The following is a 21,216-nucleotide window of genomic DNA, read 5'->3' on the forward strand; positions in this document are numbered from 1 at the left end:
GGGAGATTGCCCCAGATTTTTCACAGCAAGTGTTAGAATACTCGTAGCTGCATCTGTATCTGTATTACTATACTTCAACTTTTACCAGTTCTTTTTACACCTGTCCCAGGCGTCTTTATATGACCTCGGCTTTCATGTGAATTTCAGTGGGAGAATTTGAAGCGCGGTTAGCAGGTGCAGACATATTGGTGGGACCCCCTTTTAGCCGCGCGACTCGCCAGTGGAAGTGTCGGCTAAACAGCAACGCGGAAATATAAATAAGATGCAGTGCCAAAAGAGGATGGTGTTGTTCTAAAGGTGGAGAGAACATATAGCAGTGGTTTCTGGCATATTGTTTGTACAAATGGGAACGTCGTCTCTATTTTAATATTTATAGGTAAATATATGGGCTAATAGGTTTGACAATATACTGTGAAGAGGTAATTGGTTAAAAATATGATAGTTTTTTTTAGCATACCGTCTCCAACAGCATAGATCAGGGTGTCTCAACTCCCGTCCTCAAGACACCCCAACAGGTCAGGTTCAGGATATCCCAGCTTCAGCTCAGGTGGCTCAATCAGTCCCTGCTTCAGTACAGGTGGCTCTGGAGGGGCAGAGATACCCTAAAAAACCTGACCTGTTGTGGAGTCTTGAGGACGGGAGTTGAGAGCCCCTGGCATATATACATTTTAAGTTATGATGGGTGAAAGGGACTGGCTTTGCATCTGATTCCATGCTGTGCTTAAAAGCTGTGTTAACAGCGAGCATTAGATTATAAGGGTTCCATGTAAAAATGGATTTAAGGCAAACGGTGACATGGTGTGCTCATTTGCATGTCATTTCCCAGAATCCTTTGCTGCAGTGGAAGTACTTTATGCTAGGTGATAATGATGAAAGGCAGGGTTGCATACCTGTCTAAGACGTGAATGTGTTCACAAGAGATCTTTTTAATGTATACAGGCATACCCCGGTTTAAGGACACTCACTTTAAGTGCACTCGCGAGTAAGGACATATTGCCCAATAGGCAAGTGGCAGCTCGCGCATGCGCCTGTCAGCACATCCTGAACAGCAATACCGGCTCCCTACCTGTACCGAAGCTGTGCGCAAGCGGGGAGACTATAGAGCCTGTTACAAATGCGTTATTTACATCAGTTATGCATGTATATGACAATTGCAGTACAGTACATGCATCGACAAGTGGAAAAAAGGTAGTGCTTCACTTTAAGTACTTTTTCGCTTTACATACATGCTCTGGGTCCATTGCGTACGTTAATGCGGGGTATGCCTGTATATGTGTGTGTGTGTGTGTGTTTGTGTGTATGTGTGTACGTGTATAAATATATATATAATATATATACACACACACACAGTTTCAGACTGCCACGGATGCAAGTTTTTAACATCTGTAATATATGTCACCTAGAGAATGAACTGTAGGTGCTAAAAGTAATTTATACACCCTAAAGTGGAAAGCGAGAGAAAAATCTATCTCTTTTCTCTGAGCTAAAATGGTACAGTGCCAACACACCCAAAAGAGATTAATCTATTGTGAGGAGCAGTTTTTTTTTTCTAAAATATAATAATCCCCAATAACCTGATTTATATACAAGACTATAATTCAAGTGAAGGGTTCTGTTAGCCTCATAAAACATAAGTGCAGAACAAGTACTTACAGCAGCAGAACCTTGAAATTTAATTACAGACTTTGTATTTCATTGGGAACATGTGTAATTATTTATAATACAGCTAAATGATATTCATGGATTTAATGTTACAAGAGTTTGTGCTGAAAACAATGTAACATTTTAAATATGTACGAATGCTCAGCGCTCACTTTTATTTTCAGCTGCAGTTGACCTTTTTGCCACTTTGGAAGTATATATATATATATATAAACAACAAAAAAAGAAGCGCCCGATCCTAGTGTAATATGAAAAATACACTTTTAATACAAATATTAGGTCCAACAAATTTAAACTCACAAATGAATGTTTAATAAAAGCATGTAATGAGTATACTCATTCGCCAACCTGCACGATGATACTGCTCCGCTTGCACGCCACTCTTTTCTTCCGTGAAGTCCCAGCTCCTCTGAGCCACCGTCCAGCAGGGGCTTGGATAATGCGCAACCTCTCCCGATGTACCCCGGAAGTCCACCACTCTCACAGCAGTATCCGGATGGGAGGAAATGGCACTGTGACCCCGTAGAGGTAAATGCAGGCGCAAATGATACACCAATGTGTAGCAGCGTTCGTGGAGTCCAGCAGATTATGCGATAAAGTATACACCACTGTCAGTAGCTCACACTAACTTCCCAACGCGTTTCTTCACACTCACGGTGATTTCATCAGGGGATCACAGTATATGTGTATATGCATATATATATATATATATATATATATATATGAACCAAAAAACAGAGAGCGCACGCCCCATAGTGTAACACTGTAACATTTAATATGGGGAAGGGAATGGTGGAGGGATAAAAACACTCACAATGTACAAGTATATATAAAGCAATTTGTGATAAAAATCACCACCGAGGCAGGCAACGTCTCGTGACAGGTTAGCAGTCCAACAGTAATACTAGAACAAGGCACCCGACAGCGTTTATTCCTTTGAACGATCACTAGAAGTCCTCCATGTAATATGGTATTGGAGCAGGCCTCAATAGTGCATCATGCACACTCTGGCCGTAAAGCGTGCATGCAACGTGATGACGCAATGTCGCAAGGTACGTCCCTGACGCGTTTCGTCACAACAAATGTAACTTTATCAAAGTTCCCTATATATATATATACACACACACATATATATATATATATATATATATATACACATACATACATACACTAACTGCTGCAGTAAACCAAGATCATCAATACAAAGTAAAACCGTCAATTTAAAAATGCTGCTGACGAAAAAAATAATAATATCTACTATATATTTGTGAAATCACTGTATGTCTGCGTCCCAAGGGTCAATCGCATTGGACCTTGGGCCTGTCACTCCTGCTCAGGCCATGCCCGCCCCCGCACACCTCTCATTGGCCTACGTCCAACACCAATGCCACACTGTCCCACCCCTCACTGACTCTCATTGGCCTGCGTCCAATGCCCGCCCCCGCACACCTCTCATTGGCCTGCGTCCCACCCCTCACTGACTCTCATTGGCCTGCGTCCAATGCCCGCACCCGCACACCTCTCATTGGCCTGCGTCCAACACCAATGCCCTAATACTTCCACACTGTCCCACCCCTCACGCTTTGCTTTTGCAACACCTAATCCTCTAATCCTCAACCTGCTCTGGGGCCACGCTTCACAGCTATCAAAACCTTCACGTCTGTTGACCACAGACTGCCTAATCAGGTACAGCAGTGTTTCCCAAACTGTGGGCGCGGCGCCCTGGTGCGCCGCGGCTTGGCTAGAGGGGCGCCGCGATCAGGGGCCGCCAGCAGCGGGAAACAAGGGCTGCTAGCTCATTAAAAAAAAAAAAAAAAAACCTCTGAGGGGAAGCAGAGGAGCGGTCACGTGACCCTCCCATCCAATGGGGCTGCAGCCTGCCCGGCATTGCAACTGCAGAGCCACCAGACAGCACCAAGGTGTGTGTGTGTGTGTGTGTGTGTGTGTGTGTGTGTGTGTGTGTGTGTGTGTGTGTGTGTGTGTGTGTGTGTGTGTGTGTGTAAAACGGGCTGCAGGGGGGGGTGTGTGTGTGTGTGTGTGTGTGTGTGTGTGTGTGTGTGTGTGAAAAACGGCTGCAGGGTGTGTGTGTGTGTGTGTGTGTGTGTGTGTGTGTGTGTGTGTGTGTGTGTGTGTGTGTGTGTGTGTGTGTGTGTGTGTGTGTGTGTGAAAAACGGGCTGCAGGGTGTGTGTGAAAAACGGGCTGCAGGGTGTGTGTGTGTGTGTGTGTGTGTGTGTGTGTATATATGTGTGGTGTGTGTGTATATATGTGTGGGGTGTGTGTGTGTGTGTGTATATATGTATATATGTGTGTGTATGTGTGGTGTGTATATATATATATATATATATATATATGTGTGTGTGTATATATATATATATATATATAATGTGTGGTGTGTATATATGTATGTGTGGTGTATATCTACTATATATTTCTGAAATGTCTGTATGTTTGTCTGCATGCCCTGTGTCCTGCATGCCCCTGTGTCACCCCCCCCCCCCCCCCGGACCCTGCCCCCCCCCCCCGGCCCTGCCCTTCACCCCCCCCCCCTGGCCCTGCCCTTCACCCCCCCCCCCCTGGCCTGCCCTTCACCCCCCCCCCCCTGGCCCTGCCCTTCACCCCCCCCCCCCGCCGGCCCTGCCCTTCACCCCCGGCCCCTGCCCTTCACCCCCCCCCCGGCCCTGCCCTTCACCCCCCCCGGCCCCTGCCCCTTCACCCCCCCCCCCCCGGCCCTGCCCTTCACCCCCGGCCCTGCCCTTCACCCCCCCCCCCCCGGCCCTGCCCTTCACCCCCCCCCCCGTCCCTGCCCTTCACCCCCCCGGCCCTGCCCTTCACCCCCCCGACCCTGCCCTTCACCCCCCCCCCCCCGGCCCTGCCCTTCACCCCCCCCCCCCGGCCCTGCCCTTCACCCCCCCCCCCCCCGGCCCCCTGCCCTTCACCCCCCCCCCCGGCCCTGCCCTTCACCCCCCCCCCCGGCCCTGCCCTTCACCCCCCCCCCCCCCGGCCCTGCCCTTCACCCCCCCCCCCCCGGCCCTGCCCTTCACCCCCCCCTCCGGCCCTGCCCTTCACCCCCCCCCCTCCGGCCCTGCCCTTCACCCCCCCCCCCCCTCCGGCCCTGCCCTTCACCCCCCCCCCCCTCCGGCCCTGCCCTTCACCCCCCCCCCCCCCGGCCCTGCCCTTCACCCCCCCCCCCCCCCGGCCCTGCCCTTCACCCCCCCCCCCCCCGGCCCTGCCCCTTCAACCCCCCCCCCCCCGTCCCTGCCCTTCACCCCCCCCCCCCCCGGCCCTGCCCTTCACCCCCCCCCCCCCGGCCCTGCCCTTCACCCCCCCCCCCCTCCGGCCCTGCCCTTCACCCCCCCCCCCCCCCCGGCCCTGCCCTATACCCCCCCCCCGGCCCTGCCCTTCAACCCCCCCCCCCCCCCGTCCCTGCCCTTCAACCCCCCCCTTCCGTCCCTGCCCTTCACCCCCCCCCGGCCCTGCCCTTCACCCCCCCCCCCCCGGCCCTGCCCTTCAACCCCCCCCCCCCCGGCCCTGCCCTTCACCCCCCCCGGCCCTGCCCTTCACCCCCCCCCCCCCCCGGCCCTGCCCCTTCACCCCCCCCCCGGCCCTGCCCTTCACCCTCCCCCCCCCCCCCCCAGCCCTGCCCTTCACCCCCCCCCCCCCTCGGCCCTGCCCTTCGCCCCCGGCCCTGCCCTTCGCCCCCCCGGCCCTGCCCTTCACCCCCCCGTCCCTGCCCTTCACCCTGCCCTTCGCTCCCGCCCTTCGCCCCCACCCTCCATGCCCTTCGCTCCAACCCTCCCTGCCCTTCGCTCCCTGCCCTTCGCCCCCACCCTCCCTGCCCTTCGCCCCCACCCTCCCTGCCCTACACACACGTACACACACGTACACACACGTACACACACGTACACACACGTACACACACGTACACACACGTATACACACGTACACACACGTATACACACACACGTAGGCACATGTATACACACACATGTAGACACACACGCGTAGACACACACACGTACACATACACACGCAGGCACACGTAGACACGCAGGCACACGTAGACACGCAGGCACACGTAGACACGCAGGCACACGTAGACACGTAGACACGTAGACACGCAGGCACACGTAGACACGCAGGCACACGTAGACACGCAGGCACACGTAGACACGCAGGCACACGTAGACACGCAGACACACGCAGACACGTACACACACGTATACGTAGACACACACGCACGTGTACAACACACACGTGTACACACACACGTGTACACACACACACGTGTACACACACACACACACGTGTACACACACACACGTGTACACACACACACACACGTGTACTCACACACACACACACGTGTACACACACACACACGTGTACACACACACACACGTGTACACACACACACACACACACGTGTACACACACACACACGTGTACACACACACACACGTGTACACACACACGTGTACACACACACACACACACGTGTACACACACACACGTGTACACACACACACACACGTGTACACACACACACCCGTGTACACACACACACACACGTGTACACACACACGTGTACACACACACACGTGTACACACACACACACGTGTACACACACACACACGTGTACACACAACACACACGTGTACACACACAGCACACACACGTGTACACACACACACACACGTGTACACACACACACACGTGTACACACACACACACACGTGTACACACACACACACACACGTGTACACACACACACACACGTGTACACACACACACACGTGTACACACACACGTGTACACACACACACGTGTACACACACACACGGGTACACACACACACACGTGTACACACACACGTGTACACACACACGTGTACTCACACACACGTGTACACACACACGTGTACACACACACACACACGTGTACACACACATGTGTACACACACACACACGTGTACACACACACACACGTGTACACACACACACACGTGTACACACACACACACGTGTACACAACACACACACACGTGTACACACACACACACACACACGTGTACACACACACACACACGTGTACACACACACACAACACACATGTGTACACACACACACACGTGTACACACACACACGTGTACACACACACACACACACACGTGTACACACACACACACACGTGTATACACACACACACACACGTGTATACACACACACACACACGTGTACACACACACGTGTACACACACACACACACACGTGTACACACACACACACACACGTGTACACACACACACACACACGTGTACACACACACGTGTACACACACACAGTGTACACACACACACACGTGTATACACACACACACACACGTGTATACACACACACGTGTACACACACACACGTGTATACACACACACACACGTGTATATACACACACACGTGTATACACACACACACACACGTGTATACACACACACACACACGTGTATACACACACACACACACACGTGTATACACACACACACACACGTGTATACACACACACACACACGTGTATACACACACACACACGTGTATACACACACACACGGTATACACACACGTGTATACACACACACACGTGTATACACACACACACACGTGTACACACACACACACACGTGTACACACACACACACGTGTACACACACACACGTGTACACACACGTGTACACACACACACGTGTACACACACACACGTGTACACACACACCCACGTGTACACACACACACGTGTACACACACACGTGTACACACACACACACACGTGTACACACACACACACACGTGTACACACACACACACACACACACGTGTACACACACACACACGTGTACACACACACACGTGTACACACACACACACACACACACACACGTGTACACACACACACACACGTGTACACACACACACACACACACGTGTACGTGTACACACACACACGTGTACACACACACACACACACGTGTACACACACACACACGTGTACACACACACACACACGTGTATACACACACACACACGTGTACACTCACACGTGTACACACACACACACACGTGTACACACACACACACACACACATGTACACACACACACACACACGTGTACACACACACACACACACACGTGTACACACACACACGCGTGTACACACACACACACGTGTACACACACACAGTGTACACACACACACACGTGTATACACACACACACGTGTATACACACACACACACGTGTATACAACACACACGTGATACACACACACCGTGTATACCACACGACACACACACGTGTATACACACACACACACACGTGTATACACACACACACACACACGTGTATACACACACACACACACACACGTGTATACACACACACACACACGTGTATACACACACACACACACGTGTATACACACACACACACGTGTATACACACACACACACGTGTATACACACACACACGTGTATACACACACACACACGTGTATACACACACACACGTGTATACACACACACACGTGTATACACACACACACGTACACATACACAATGTATACAAACAAACATGTATACACACACACACACACAAACATGTATACACATGTATACACACACGTGTGTATATATACACACACACGTATACACACACATACACTTTCCCCAGCACCACCACATCAGCACACCGGTATCCCATGCCCCCCCCCCCCCAGCACACTGGCATTCTCGGCTCCCCACCATTCCCAGCCCCCATCAACACCATCAGCACCCACACATTGGCACCTTCGCACCTCCCCATCGGCACACCCACATCCGCACCCCCACATCAGCAACAAACCCTCCCAAATCAGCACACCGATACAATCACCATCAGTACAGCCACAGCAGCAGTACCACCGCACACTGCCATGGGCCGCGTGGACCACTCCCCACCCAAATGCCACCCCCACACCACAAACATCCCGGGCAACGCCGGGGCTCTCAGCTAGTATATATATATATATGTATATATACAGTGGCGGCCGCCTTTACCCTAGTGCGGCCATAGCGGCGCAACTCTGATAACCGCGGGCAGATGTAGTATGTTTTTTTTTTCCGGAGTATATTGCGGTATTTTAGCGCTCGTAATATTAGCATTTTATTAGCGCTGTCTGCAATACTGCAATACCGTCTAAAAACTCAGGGGGCGTTTGTGAGCTGTTGTCTTCAAAGTCTAATACTTTAGCAGTTCAACCTACGTCAGTACACAGTCTGCGTGTGCGCGCGCAGTAATTGTAAATTTGCATATTTATACATGCATGTGCAGTGCTGTATGTCTCATTTGAAAATTGTTGATACGTATAGGCGTGTACAGTAACAGTATCACATTTCGGCATATACAGCGCTCTCCCCTCGCTTGCCCCCGCACACACACAGGATAATTTACTGTACTGCAGTATTTCAACTTCTTATCTACAGTACAGTACACCTCTCCCACACCATTCCTTTGAATGTGTGTCTTTCTGGTTTCAATCACATTCCTGCTTGATAGCTGATGATTACTGCGCATGTCATTTCTTTGAACTACAGTACAGCTAATCCTTCATGCAGCTGTACCCTGTACCCCCCTCCCCCACGCACACACACAAGGCTCGCTCAAGGATTTGAACCTCTTATCGACAGACACCTCTCTAGAACCATTCCGTTTCTAAAGCTTGTCATTGTGTTTTTAATCGTCCGTCCCTAGCCGAGCATCACCTCTCTGCGCCTGCGTGCCTATAATTCCTATTGTTGGCTTTGAGTCACCTCTCTGTAATCCTCTTTGGGATGGGAGCTAACTGATGATTACTGCGCATGACTCATCCATCCACCCCCCAACCCTTTGAGGCTTTGTCACCAGGTTTTCACTGACGGTCGGACCGTTATTAGAAGCCAGGGCTGGTGCTGGTGCATTGCTTGCCTGCGACTGACGTTTCTTAGTTGGTTTTAACATGACCTTTTGCCTTTTGAAGTCTCCATGATCATAGATACGGGAAAAACCCAGTGATACACACCAATACCCTCCAATAACATCGGGATCAATACGAAAAAACATGGATCGATACATAACTTTTTCTTATTGCACGCTTCCACACACGAGCATCTGGTGAAAATTTGTAAAAGTCATAGTTTTCGATAAAATACTGATAAATTTGAACAACTGTTGCCATCTTATCATCTGTTGCATTAATCGCGGCCCATATTAAATAAGCGCACGTTCTGTCGGGTTTTTGGAACACGGACTGCAGTTGTGCACTCATGTCGGGACTCTCAGGACAATAGAACACCAGACACTGCGCGTTTAGTTTTAATATGAAATGCCTAAATTGATACATTATTGTAACTTCTTCAGTCCCAAGGCCAATTTACAATGGACCATTGTGGTATTCTGTTAAACACCTGCAAGTCGACACATTACTGAGGCGCATGCGCATTACAATTCATGAATATCTGCCATCTGGCGGATACGCGAAGAATCTCAACCAATTAAATCCGAACCATTATCAATAAACACATCAACCGCGCATCAACCGCGGGTGTGAATGCAACATGAATGCGGTATGAATGCGGTCAGAATGCGGCATGAACATGGTGAAGTGCGGTGAAGTGCGTGGCATTCGGAAAAAATCCCCGAAAAAATTCGGAGATGTTGGAGAATAAAAGTGCCCGCGGCTGTATATGTATATTTTTTTACTGTTCGTTAGCAGTATTTTTAAATTGACGGTTTTACCTTGCATTTGATGATCTTGGTTTACTGCAGCAGTTAGCCTATCACTCCAGGGAACTTTATAGAGGATTATTAAATGGCCAGAAGCACAGAACGTGGGACGCATTCCAAAATAATGCTGCTGATACTGATACATTAAATAAAGCAGCAATCAATGATCATGAAATCTCATTTATCTGTTGAGCACCTAGTAACATTGTCATTAACAAGCCTCATAAAACTAATGGGATTCTTAGATCCAGGATTGAAGTGTACGCAGCACTGAATTTATCGTGTTGCAGGCACCATGAATAGGTCACATGCTATTTTTGGGGAGTCACAGCTCCATTGGCGTAAGGAGTGGATCCTCTCATTCACAAGTCATTGCCATTCTGATTGGCTCCCTTCCTCTCCTAAGCCTTCAGTCCCACCCCTGTAGGTTTCTGCTGGTCCTGACAGCTTGTTGTTCTCTGATATCCGGTATCCATTATTAACAGCATCACCTTATTTATGCCACATTTGTTTTTATGTTTTATGGGGACTGTTTTTTCTTCTACAGCTTAACATGATATCACCCTACACACGATGGGCCTGATGCAGTAAGCTCTGTTAGCCTGTTTAACCTAACGCTAATAGGTGTTATGATTAACCCAAAGTTAATTTAGCTTAGACATTTAAAACACACCTGAAAACGCACCTTTATCAAGGAAGCATATCTGGCATACCCCTAACATCCAACTCCCCCCAACCCCATTAGGGCCAGCTGTGCGGCTGCACCAATCTCCATGCTATGTAACACCCCCACCCTCAAACGTTAATGGGATCAGCTGTGCGGCTGCACCAATCTCCATGCTATGGAACACCCCCACCCTCAAACGTTAATGGGAGCAGCTGTGTGGTTGCACCAATCTCCATGCTATGGAACACCCACACCCGCAAACCTTAATGGGATCAGCTGTGCGGCTGCACCAATCTCCATGCTATGGAACACCCCCACCCTCAAACCTTAATGGATCAGCTGTGTGTCTGGACCAATCTCCATGCTATGTAACACCCACACCCTCAAACCTTAATGGATCAGCTGTGTGTCTGGACCAATCTCCATGCTATGTAACACCCACACCCTCAAACCTTAATGGATCAGCTGTGTGTCTGGACCAATCTCCATGCTATGTAACACCCGCTAACATCCCCACCCTCAAACCTTATGGGAGCAGCTGTGCGGCTGCACCAATCTCCATGCTATGTAACACCCACACCCGCAAACGTTAATGGGATCAGCTGTGCGGCTGCACCAATCTGCATGCTATGGAACACCCCCACCCTCAAACCTTAATGGATCAGCTGTGTGTCTGCACCAATCTCCATGCTATGTAACACCCGCTAACATCCCCACCCTCAAACCTTATGGGAGCAGCTGGCGGCTGCACCAATCTCCATCCCACAGTGCAGCCGCTTTACCTCTTTGTATTTGTTTGTCCTTATATGTATTTGTATGTAATGATGTTTATGTAACAATCTTATCTCTGTACCCCCATTGTACCGCGCTGTGGAATATGTTGGTGCTTTACAAATAAATGATGATAATAAATATAATATCCACTAAAGCAAATAACCCCATCATTAACCCAGTGCTACTCCTTAAATAACGTATGGTTATTCTGTTCCCAGTCGTTAGTGCTAATGACATGCAGCAGAGGTGTTCCCCTAACATCCCCACATACCGCCCCCACTAAAGGCCGTTCAGGTTAGCACAGGGATTGTTATGTAGGTCCCCAGACTCTTTAGAATGGGTTTTTGGGAGAGCGAGATTAATTACATTTGTAGATATTTTGGTGGCGCTCGCTGTGCGTTTTGCAATATTTTGTAATGGTCACACAGCCCTCGTTGAAAATGTGAAAATACTGTGAAAGTTTGTGTATGTTACATTAAAAAAAAAAAAAAAAAAAAGGTTACATGAAAAATCAACCCTGGGGACTGCGTATATTTATTTATTTGTATTATGAATCCAAAGAAAATGCAGGTTTTTTTTTACATGGGTCTTGCCCACATTCTGCAATTAGAAGATGTTGATAAATATACTATAGTTGTCGTCATGTTGCTGACATTTGTTAAAAGGAAGAATTCCTCTGCGACAGGGAACTTTTACCAATAACTAGTGTCCCACTGATCCAGGTATCTCTAAGTATGTCTGTAGTGAGCAACCAAACTTCCGTGAATAGCGGTAACAGCTCAACTTAGACCGCGATCTTAGAGGAAAAATACAATGAATCTTCTTTATTAAACATCAAAGCAGCAGCAGGTGTGGACCCACAGGAAGAACCATATCACCACCCCTATGCGTTTCACATCCCCAAGGTGCTTGCTAACAAGAACCAGTGGCGTGCACGATTACCGAAGTCAGCAGGAGCTAGGCGTACAGCAGCGAAACGAGTTGTGGAGCCAAGAACTTATTGTTTATTACCGGGGTGCGCAAACTTTCCCCCTGCGCCCCCATGCCCATCCTGCTCGCGCCCCCCTCTGGCTCGGCTCCGGAATCAAATGACGCCGCTTGGGTGATGTGACATCACGTTTCCATGGTGACGCCCAACACCAAGGTAAGGAAATGTACAGAGGCCTCACTGCGCCCCCTCTCACCCCCCTCAGAATATCTTGCGCCCTCCACTTTGCGCATCCCGGGTTTTTATTGCATTGTAACTAAGGCCTCGGACATGGTAAAAAATACCTCGCTGGGCAGCGCTGACACTCATGCTCTCCTGCTCAAGCAGGAGCATTTTTGTGTCCTGGCATGAGCATCAGCGAGCGCGCTTGAGGCGGGTGGGAGGCGGTGCGGGAGGCGGGATGCGGGGCTAGTGCGCCACGTCACGGCGCCAATGTCACTGAGTGCCATTGTCTGTTGCCGGTCACGTGACCGGCCCTCCGGTTCCCTCGAAAATCCCTAAAATCCGACTGTCGGGTGAAAGTCAGCACGCTTCCGCACGCCTGCAGAAGCGTGCGCGAGCCCCTGCTAAAGCCGCTCTCATTGCGGCTGCAGGGGCTCACTGACAAGCATGAGCATGGCTCAGCATGGGTCAGCGGCTAAGCGCTGACCATGCCCGCGGCCTAACACTAGCCATATGATTCCAGGACTTCCATCTGGCCTAGTCTACCTAATTCAGCTGGATTCAATTGCCAGGGATAACATGATTTGAATACCATCCTGAGTAGACCCCAACATAATACTGTGGTCAGGAGTTTGCCTGGCTGGTGTGCTGGGGAGGGAGCTGAACTCTTCTTCCCTCGGGTACCAGTCTTGCTAATGAGACACCGTCTTTCTCCTGCTGAACTCTGCATTGCTGGCTGTTTTCCTCTGCTAACCGCAACCTTTTGCACTGCTGCCTGTTTGGGATTCCCGTGATTGGGGTAAGTAGGTCCCACACCATAGATACAATAAATAACCCAAGATCTTTATGAATACAATCGGTCTTCTTTAAAACCCAAATCACGTCAATTCTTTTCAAACATGAAAACAGCCAAAACAAACACAGTTTTTAGAGGCGAAGGAAAGAGATGGCAATACATGGCATATTTTATAAAAGTGTGAATTTTAATAGAACTGAAGGGACTGGGAATAGAATCTCAAGTCTCTTGCATAAGATGCCTGCAATTTACTGAATGCACAGTCCGTGTTTGAAAATGAATATTGGAACACACGTAGATCAGAAGCTGTCAATGAAATCGCCCTCCCGGGATAGTCTTCTTATGCAGCCTCATATTCACTATACACTTTGCAAAGTTCAAGGGCTTTACTAAAAATCTGTTTGATTTTATAGAACCGATGCAGATAAGCAAGGTGAAAAAAAAGGTAGAAATATATCCCTGATCTGATAAAAGATAGAAATATTTTCAGCTCTATCCGATCTGTAGTGAATATTAGGATTATGACGTTACCTGCTTTGTAAGGCTGCAAAAAAAAACATTGTTCATTTGTTTTAGTCTACATTTGTGCGGACATTAAAGCAGCGAACATTTTCTGTCATATAATCAATTGATATAATGGTGTCCCAGTGTTTATTCTGCCTTTTCATACTTCAAATGAGGATTTAAAAAGTAAAGTCACTAATAAATACATAACTCCAGGCATGACGAACCTTATAGAGGGGGGTATTCAAATAAGAAACTTTCGCCTTTGAGTCAGGTTGCCAGATAAAGGCGTCAAACAGGGCCCTGGATCTTAATGCATTCATCAAAAAACCACAGCAATTCCTCAGTTTACTTCAAAATGATCAGCTTATTAATGTATGTATAAGAATATATGTATGCATTAAAGTATTAAAAGTGTACTGAATACAAAGCATTAAAAATAGCCGCACGTTATGGCTCAGCATGATAACATATAGAACATAATATTTGAATAAAATGTATGAACATATACAATTTGTAATATTAATTCCTTTATTTTGCAAACCATATGTCTTTCTTCACAGCATAACAGTGTAAATATGTGTCATATTTTGCCCTTAAACACACACAGCTCATGTAAACTCAGAACTCCTATTTTTAATGGCAGTTCTTGCTATGCACCTGTGAATGAGCAGTCTATTAAGACAGCTCTCCCTTCTCTATTAGGCTGAGTCCATAGAAGGGCAGTCAGCGCTGTGCCGTGCGGCCGCTCCGCGACGAGCCCCGTCATCCTCAATGAGGATGTCTTGAGAGGGGGTTCTCGCGAGCGTCCGCAGGCGTGCTGAGACGCAGGAACCTGTTTCTGAGCGCACTGTCGGCTGAAAACCTCCAATCAGAACGAAGCAGCGTCAACGTCACGGCGTTGTGACATTAACGTCGGCGCTTCGCCGGCTATTGGCCCAGTGTCGTCAGTGCCCCGCCTCCCCCGCCTCCCGATTGCGTACGCTGGCTGGTCTGCCAGTTCATGCAATCGTTCCTGATTGCGCAGACGAGCCTCAGCGTCTGCACGGCTCAGTGCGGCTCCCCCCTCTATGGATGTAGCCTTAGGCTAAATCCATGCTGCTACAGACCGCTCAGAGGCGTCCAGGCAGGTAACGTGAGCGGTTCGCCCAATGAGGGCGAACCAGCTCCGTGACGCCCCTAGACACGCCCCAAACGGCACATCTAGCATGGACAAAAAAACACACCCACTTCACGCGGGTGACGTCACACAGGCACATGCCTCCGTGCTGGCGAAGGCAGTATGGACCTGCCCTTAGTGGCGAAGGCAGTATGGACCTACCCTTAGTGGGGAAGCAGTATGGACCTGCCCTTAGTGGCGAAGGCAGTATGGACCTGCCCTTAGTGGCGAAGGCAGTATGGACCTGCCCTTAGTGGCGAAGGCAGTATGGACCTGCCCTTAGTGGCGAAGGCAGTATGGACCTGCCCTTAGTGTCAAAGGCAGTATGGACCTGCCCTTAGTGGCGAAGGCAGTATGGACCTGCCCTTAGTGGCGACGGCAGTATGGACCTGCCCTTAGTGGCAAAGGCAGTATGGACCTGCCCCTAGAGAAGTTATGAGAACTTCTTGCAGGTGCTGCAGTATTGTGACCTATGTGACGTGTTTGTAGGCTTAAAATACTTTGGCCAGAGAATTGAACTAACTGACCCTTGCTTATGACAAGATAAACAGATAAGTATTTAACTATATAATATGTCGTTAGATGAAGCACCAGGCCTTTTTGTCTTTTGTTATATTTTGCTCTTACCTTCTCCTCTGCTAGTCAAATTCTTGCAAAATCATTTCTCCTCCCCCATTTGAGCAATGATGCCCTCTCTCACTTTACAGCTAACACTCTGACACATGCCCTCTATCTTTCCTGCCTCGACTATTGTAACTTATCACCACATTCTAATCACTAATGTACAGCAGCGTGGTAAAGAGATAAGGACACAGACTTGAATTGAGCAGAAAGTTGACTTTTCACAAAGGAAGTGCTAAATAATACAGCTAGGGTCCTTCAGGGGTTAAACACAGCCCACTCTTCCCACTTCGCAGGACACAAAGTCACAGGGTTCTACAGAGTACAAAACTAAAGCTTCTAGTGGTGAGGCACTTAACTTCAGGACTGTCAGGCCCTGAGAGATTTAAACCCTAAAGCAGGGGGGAGATCAACTCGTTCTGACTCATTCTGACTGAGCCACCTGTGCTGAAGCAGGATATCCTTAAAACCTGACCTGTTTGTGGCCCTTGAGGACTGGAGTTGGCCACCCCTACCCTAAAGCATTCAGAGGCAGCACAGGATCGTCTGTTAAGAGGCGCGCAGGTAGAGTGACTGATTAGACAGTCTCTTACAGACAGGGGTAGCCCGGTAGGATTCACACAGCACTGGTCCCATTCAGACAGAGGGACCCCCGCTGTGTTAATCCCGATGGGCCATTAAGTCTCCTTACTGACACCATGAGCACAGATGAAAGAACAAACGGAGCAGAAGTGGATTTCGTGAGGTGAGTGCGACCGACCCTAGGACTACATCGGTACAAGGTGATGAATGCAAAAAAGAGATACTTCCATGTTAGAGAAGGTAAAGATGTAGCAAGACTCACTGTCCCCGGTGACGCTGATGAAGAAGCAAAAGTCTGCGGTGCCAGGGACGGTGTCTGCCGTGATCGAGCTGCAGGTGAGGCATTCTAGGTTTCTGAATGGGACCCCCTCAGCGGCGTTAATCTTCCGTCGCTGAGATAACAGCGGTCGCGGGATCGTGGCACTGAAGACTCTTGCTGCAACTGTAAGTTGATCCTAGCAGCACTTTATTTATGTATGTGTAAGGGAGTGAAGGAGTTAACTCCCTCTACAAGGATCAGGAAACTACACACTGGTCTCAGGTTTCCTGATAAAGCTGCTTTCGAATTAACTCCTGATTGAACAGGGTTTAAAAGGCAGGAAGTAACGGCTTGTCACAGTCCAGCTTCCTGTTCTGCAAGCGAGGAAGGTCACAGAGGATTGTCTGTGACCCAGCTGGGATTCACACCCAGCACCAACCGAGCTCCAGCCCGCAGGCTTCTTGTTCACTAGAGGGATTTGCCTAGGAACAGTGGGGACCTCAAATCCCTGCATAACAGAGTAGCCTGCACAGAAACAGGGAAAGAGACTTCCTGGGAGCAGTAGGACTGCACTGCCTGCATCTGACGTTCACCTGGAGAAACCTGAGACCCCGGACCAGCACACTCCAAGAAGGACTTTATATATTGTTCTATATGTATTGGGGCTGGTAACTGGGCTAGCTAGCCGACCAGGTAATTCCTGTACAGTTTAGTAAGTCTCCCAATGTGGAGTAGGCTTTCTTTTTATGCTTTGTGTTTTGCCTTAAAGGGACAGTGTCCCCAATGTTGTGTTTGTGGAGAAATAAACCACTCAACGTTTTGATACAGCCTAAAATGCATTGTGTAGACTCTTAATTCAGAGCCAAAATTGTGAAAATTGTGTCAGTGTCCAATTATTTCCGGACCTAACTGTACATAGATACATACATAAAACTTCCCTGCAGCTTGTCCTGTGTTTTCCCTTAGCAATATTGTCTCCTGCGTATTATTTAGACACCATAGCTTTTTGATGCAGCTCTGCACATTATTGCAGACTCCATTGTGTTTTCTTGGTCTTGTCGTTTTTGTGTTATATTAATCTCTATCCGCTTAGACTCCTGACTTTTGTGGGTTTCCATGCTACCTCCGAGGTTTCCATACATCTGATATATACCTACATCGCTCTTTCAAAGATGTTACACAGTATATACAAATAATAAATATACACGTTTTCTTATGTAGTGCTATTATGTACACTGCACTGCACATTGAATGTTAAGTTCACATTGTTAGGTAGAGTTTGTAATGGAAGGTGTGAGAGATCCCTCAAGAAACATTGTTTTGGTACAAAACATTTTTAATGTGTATGAGCATTATTGGGTGTTTTTGTCTAGTATTAAAATAAATAACAAGCTCAAATAATCCATATTCCTTAGGGACAAATACTTCTGTCATAACTGTACACTACAGCCCTATCTAATGTACATTTAGGCTGACCAGTACAAACGGAAGTACCAATTATTAGCTGCTAATACAAGAGTTGGAGAAACACTGGTAATGTTATAGCACCAGGAGTGGCGACATTTTGCTTACTCATCACTGCATTGTAAGCATAATGGTGTTTACTAATAAGGCTCATCTATTTGTGCTGGTGAGTATAAACTGAAGAAATCCCTTTCTTATATATTGATGTAGCCAGGTACCCTCCGGTCTCCTCGCGCTCCTGTTTCCCCCCCCCCTCTCCTTACCATCAGAGATTTGCGGCAGGGTAACGGAGTCGCTGGCGGTTCCCTCCTCAGGGCGCCGCCATGTTGGTGTATGCGCGAGAGTTGCATGCGCGGAAGAGGCGAGGAGCTGCCCAAGTGCTGGGAGGTTGCGCATGAGCAGGGCAACTCCGCGACGGCCATTTCAGGGGGCGCACGAGTGCAAGGTGCAGAGCGGCAGCCATTAGAGGGAGAGCATGAGGCTCCCTATGTTAAAGGCTGCAGACAGAACTTAAAGCCCCATGATGCTCAGGAGCAGTGACACCACCTGACACCAGGGAGCAAGTAGGGCTGCAGGATTCTGCTGAAATAGCAGGAAAGACTACTGCATGCTGGAACAGGAAGCAGCCAGTGAAGACCAGGAGCCTGAAGCTGCAGGTTGGTTCACGGAGCAGTGCTCCAGGGACTAGGCCAGAGGTTAATCCCTCAGGGCCCAGTTAGTCCCCTGAGTCACTGTAGATGTGTTCTGAGTGCTTGCTATAGGGAAGGCCTTAATGCAGGGACCCATTCATATATCATTAGAGATAGAGATGCTGGAGGACATTGCTTGAATGCCAGTGCAGCCTGAGTGCTAAGAGTCTCCATAGCAGAGACAGTTTGCAAAGGATCATCCGGCTGGGGATCCCTCCCCTGTGGAGTCAGAGTGCATATCCATTCCTGCAGAGAGCAGCACAGTGCAGCGTGGGATCACTGTGCGGTGTTGCTGAGTTACAAGGATTATCCTGGTCAGGAGCAGTGATCAGAGAGGTAGTATAATAAGTGCACCAACAGGCCCCAACACAGGGAAGCGCTGTCCCTCACACTCACACTAACTTCATAGCTGGTGGACACTGAGAGGTTAAGTGCCCTGGCACATTGGTACACCAAGGACTAAGGTGATACCAGGGCTGACACTAAAGTGATGCAATCATTTACATATGTGTGTTGATGTGATGCTGTGCATGCAGAGGAATGCCATGCTGTTTAAGTATTAAGGGTTATGCAAAGGTTATTATTATTCTGCTTAGTAAATACTGTTTTATCCAATTGCGTGTGGTTATTGTATATGTGTGTAGCCCCCTGTAAACAGCACAGGCTATACCTATCTCCCTTCTACTGTGGTAAGTCCTGTTAAGATCAGGCACCAGTAATCATCATGGGTTTTCCCCCTTCATAGCCCTGCCCTGAGTGGTAGATGCAGGCCTGGACTCTGCTGCAGGCGTGAGCAAGAGGGGAGGTTCTGATGACATCACGAGAGCTAAATACGAGAGCTCTATATTTAGCAGCCAACTCCTGTAAGTGACGAGTCTGCTGTGAGTCTGCTGTGAGTATGCCGCGAGTCTGCCGTGGGACTGGTCTGAGTAGTGAGTCCTGCGGATCGGTCCAAGGAGTTGGAGGAGACAGCGGTCTCACCTGCGCAGCCGTGCAGGAGCAGAGAGAGGTGTGGAGAGACTCAGCCACTTTGAGTAGAGCTGATAGCATTATAGACGTGGTGGACCAATGCCCCTCACCCCCCTGCCTGGGGTGATGGGGATAATCCAATCTCCACCGCGAGGATAACCTCGGAGGTGGGCCCCAGGGTATTGAAGCCTGTTGGATGAGAGACTTGGAGAGAAAGAGAGGAGGAAATATCTGTGTGGGAGGAGAGCGGAGTAATTAGCAAGGCTTTGCTGTTGTTGTTGCGGCTGCTGGACACCACTAATTTGGGAGTTGCTGATCTGCCAATAAAGAGACTATCCTTTGTACCAAAGACTGTGTGTGAGTTGGAAGCTAGTGCCCTGGGACCGAAGGGGTTCTTCTATACAGGTCCTGTCCCATATTCCTGGGAGTATAGAAGATGGAGGCGCTGCACCACTAAGAGATCATGGAGACTACCACCCCAGAAGCCCCGTCCTGGCTCCCCAATAACATCACGGGAAGCTCAGGCCCTCCTGTTCCTCACAGGTATGCACCACCACACCGCATGTAATCTGCCCTCATGTACCGTAGACACCACCGTAGAGTCTGGGTGGGGGAAGCAGGGTTACATTTGAAGGTGCTGCTGAGAGATATATCAGAACAGGACCGGCTTATAGCAAGGCGGAACGGGATGAGTGAGATGCACTCTTCGTGCAAGTGTTGGAGAAGGATGGGCGCAATTGCATATGCCGAGGGTAGTCAGGGGAGTGCAGACTCTCGCACAGTACGCCTTGGGCGCCCATAGGAGGTGGCGTAGGAAGGGTGAATAGTTAGAGCTGACCGAGTCCCTTGAGGCAGGTAGCGTGAGGCAACTGGGGGGGTCAGCCTGTTAACCCGTCCAGGGACCATGGCCCAGGGCCCGCGCTATGAGTGGCCAAAAGTAGGAGACGCCCGTACCTAGAAGAGAGGTACCCTAGCTATCACCCACACACACGCACCACAGAGCACTTGCATGGTAGACATCGAGTACAGTGCATGGAGGAGAGGAGTTCCACTAAGCCTGGGGTAAAAGCCACCTCAATTTAGTGAGAAACAGAATGCAGAGCACACAGTTGGAAGTCAGTCAGTGTTT

General features: G+C 49.1%; 1 protein-coding gene across 1 annotated transcript in view; it reads right to left on the reverse strand.

Annotated features, from left to right (window-relative positions):
* Positions 1–21,216, reverse strand: part of GFRA4 (GDNF family receptor alpha 4) — a 470,610-nt gene that overhangs the window by 222,898 nt on the left and 226,496 nt on the right. The gene's annotated exons all lie outside the window — the stretch shown is intronic.

The sequence above is a fragment of the Ascaphus truei genome, chromosome 1 (assembly GCF_040206685.1).
Source record: "Ascaphus truei isolate aAscTru1 chromosome 1, aAscTru1.hap1, whole genome shotgun sequence".
NCBI lineage: Eukaryota > Metazoa > Chordata > Amphibia > Anura > Ascaphidae > Ascaphus > Ascaphus truei.